The following is a 3,891-nucleotide window of genomic DNA, read 5'->3' as shown; positions in this document are numbered from 1 at the left end:
CTTTAATAATTTTGAATCTTAAACATTTTCTAAATCTCTGGCCAAAATAAAAGAAAAAATGAGAATAAACTCAAAAATCAATATTTATATCGAGCAATAACTAAAATGACATAAAAAGGAGAAAAATATCGAAGATAGATAGAATTGTCACGTGAACGTAAACTTCTCATAACCATAATTAACTTTTAAATTGCTAAATCATGATATAAAACCGAGCTGACATAGTTTCATTGTAACCAAATCGTAGGCATGAGATTCTTCGGCTTAACGTTAGGTTTTTATGCGATAAATAATTTTTTGACCTAAAATGTTTTTATAAATGGGATCAGTTTATTAGTAAACAAATTATGTAATTAACAAAAAAGGTTTTTAAAAAAATTGTTTAAGGACCAGATATATTAATTCGATCAATAATGTAAATTTTTTTTCATACGATATTTCTTAAATAGTTTTTATATAAATTTACACGCTTATCCTAGTACCTATTGTAATCAGAACTATAACCTTCAAATTTTATAAATAAATAATTTTTGAAGTCGTTATCAATTCAGAAATACAATAAACGAATTTTAGCCAGGAAAATGAGATAATCTAATTGACTTGGAAATAAAGAGAATCTTAGAGTATATAGTTTTCTTTATTTTTGATGATTTTGTAAGAATTACTATAAAAAACATTTAAAATTTCTGTTTTGCCTGATACCTTTCCACTTCGTATTGTTTTACTCCAACTTTTGATTTATGACTTATTGGACCTAAATTTCTAGGACGTGGTTTACACCTCATTAGAAAACCCCTAAATTTCTTAGTTTGACCATCTTTAGACCATCTTCAAGAATTTTTTTTGAATAAATAAAATTAATAGTTTATTCTTGGTAAATCTGAAATCTAATAAAAATAGTAGATTTTTCTGTAAAATTTTCATCATCTCAGTTGTTCTTCTTAAGGGAGTATTTGAAGAAAGTAGTTTATACTTTCATGATGGATGAAGCTAATAACTAAAACTCAATCAAAACTCATTTCAAATTGTCGTCAGTCAAACGTAGAGACAGTGCATTTATACTGAGAGCATCTCCATTGCTCAGGTTCTCCATGAATCATATAATCTATCTATATTATAATAGAAGAGTTTTTACTCTCTTCTAAGCATGTCCACGTGTGCAGCTTTGTGGACTCCACTTTATTTTTATTTTTGGTTTTGTCGTAAAAGATATCTGATTATCCAACGAAACTATGCGTTTTGGCTTCCAGGTTACGGTTTTCTGTTTTTTTTGTTCTTCGACTCTTCTTCAACCTCTCCGTATCTTTCAACTTTCTCTGCGAACATATATTTTATCCTGTCATCTCTTCACCTCCCTTAACGCTCAACGAGGTTCAACGTATCCTACTAAATTCCCCCGATTAATGTGATACACATTAAAAGCAATTACATTCTCGACCTCTCTGTTTTCATGAAGCAGTGTGTGTTTCCATGAAGCAGTGTGTGTTTCTCTACCTTTACATAAGTCTTCCTTATATATGCTTGATCTTAAACATTGGAGCCCTGTGAATTGGTAAATAGCAGAACGATAAGAGCGGCTTGGTCTGCACGTGAGCAGTAAGGTGATTCTCACTGCCTTCTTTCAATGACGACAAAGAGGAACTTTAAGGAAATCTCCGTTGCTGCCGCTTCCTCACCGATGAACAACGGTTACACAAGCCGGAAGGTGAGAAGTTTCAGATTCTTTTGTTGATTGATCGATTTCTCTAATAGTATTGTTTGTTCAGCTAACGGAGGAAGCGTATGCGCAGCAAAAGGAAGTTGAGGCTGAAGAAAACGCCGAGAATATCTCCATGAGCGCCTTCTTCAAGCTATCATTGCATGAGTTGGAAGATGTTACTGATGATGTTGATGAGATTGAGATCCAAAGCCAACTTGATTACCATGTGAGATTCTTTCTTCTCAATCGTTTGTGTTTGTCTGACACTATATATGTAAGGTCTGAACATTAGCCGTAGTTATGTGATTGAGATTCTGTCTAAATTAGTTGCATTTGTGTCTGATAAAATTGTTCAAGGATATGGCCTGTAGTGAGAAAGAAGAGAAGTTGTTACTAGATGCATTCTTTGATCGATGAGCATATCCGATCTGTTCAATCTAACGTAAGCTCATGTTTTATCAGTTGATAATTACTTAGATTTTTTACATTTGTCGGTTATAACACGACGGTTCATAAAATAAAAAGCTTGATGTTCATTTTGTGTATATAGTTCCAGAAGATCAAAAAGGAGAAAGACAAGCAGCGAAATGATGATGCATTAAGACACTAAGCAAGGAGCTATCACAACCAATAGAGACCAAAATCTGCCGTTAAGGCCGTGTTCGGACGGGTCGAGTGATACTGCTGTGGAGTCACGCAAGAAATCAGGTTAGAGCCAGCCAGTAGTTTCATATTAATTTAGCACTATTGCTTCTTTTTTCATATCAAAAATCCATTATAAGTTTATGTTTTGATTTTCTTAAACGAGTTACATATTATAATGGACAACAAATAAAATAAAGAGATATGAAATAACGTCGTCTATATACTTTGAGATTCCTACTTTGTTTTATAGGGGTAAGCATTATAAGCTTATTCTCTGCTTCTCCTTCTCTTGGTTTCTGCATATTACTTAAGTGTTGTATAATACTAATTGCTTTTCACTTTTCCCATTTTAGGTATGCAAATGTCAAAACACATAAACGTCATGTGAGAACTAGACTTTACTTCACATATGTGTGTGTGATTGAGAGTGAAACGGCGTTGATGGAACAGGAATCGCATATTCATTCGCTGATGAACGTACTTAGATACTGCAACATGGACGAATCACTTCAAGGAGAGGAGAGTCTCATCTCCCAAAACGCATTGTTTAGTTTTTTTGCAACACTGGAGTGGGCTTTACTTGGATTCTATGTGTTTTTGGTCTCTTTCATGATGTAGGTCTGCTTCCTGATATCGTCCAAATCATTGTTTCACGTCTAGGGTTGCTTTCATCCTCTAATAAAATTAATGTAGTTGGGGTATGCAAAGATGTCTCGGCAATTTCTGTTTGCGAGAACCTCAGTTAGATCACAGAGCTTATGAAATAAGAGAGTTTGTAGATTCATCAATTTCCAGTTATATTCTAGAATAAGGAGGAGTGGGATGATGATACTGGCTGTTTTATGGAGCTCCAAACAGATGAAGACCGGCGATGGTGATTGTAGAAGATGACCGGAGACCTCGCCGTTCACCTGCAATACACAATTCGAGAAGCTGTTTCATCTTCTCTTTCATGAAGCCACGTGTGTGGTCTTTTTGTGTAACCTCACCTTAACCAAAATCAAAGTATGTAACCAACTCTCACAACTACAGTTTCCCACGAGCTTTATTTTCCTATTACTCCCATTAAAATAAAAAACAAACGCAGGCACACCATTTACAGAACTTCTCCCGAGCGAGAGAAAGGCAACAACATACCGTTCACTCACCTTTTCTTATTAATTCAGTTTACATGCCCAACCACAACAGACCAATACTTTTTTGTCTTTATGGCAAAAACATTACTTCATTTCATACATAGTAAATCCCAAAGTACTGAATTTTTTTTTCTTTTTTTTTTTGAGAAAGGGCTTTTTATACTGAAAATTTTCCCACAAACTACTACTATTAATAATTTTGATATGGCAAACTTTTTTTTGATCAACTGATATGACAACTTCTGTTGTCCATGTTACCAAAATTTAGGATTTTGTAAGCCAATACAACAAAAGAGGAGAAAATCTTTTTTCTTTTTCTGGGCAAAAGAGGAGAAAGTCTTAACCCATATTTGACAATATATGCTACAAAGTATAAAGAACCATTATAACAAGAAAAGAACAAAGACTTTG

The 3,891-nt window shown here is 33.9% G+C and overlaps 1 long non-coding RNA gene across 1 annotated transcript; it reads left to right on the top strand.

Moving 5' to 3' along the window:
- Positions 1-366: 366 nt before the first annotated feature.
- LOC111199429 lies at positions 367-3,126 on the top strand. The gene is made up of 5 exons (XR_002653342.2): positions 367-1,705; positions 1,767-1,925; positions 2,057-2,141; positions 2,250-2,407; positions 2,698-3,126. It is a non-coding gene; the product is annotated as an uncharacterized LOC111199429 (long non-coding RNA).
- The last annotated feature ends 765 nt before the right edge of the window (positions 3,127-3,891 follow it).

The sequence above is a fragment of the Brassica napus genome, chromosome A7 (assembly GCF_020379485.1).
Source record: "Brassica napus cultivar Da-Ae chromosome A7, Da-Ae, whole genome shotgun sequence".
In the NCBI taxonomy this organism is placed as follows: domain Eukaryota; kingdom Viridiplantae; phylum Streptophyta; class Magnoliopsida; order Brassicales; family Brassicaceae; genus Brassica; species Brassica napus.
The sequence above is the reverse complement of the archived record's forward strand: the minus strand, read 5'-3'. Positions and strand labels throughout refer to the sequence as shown.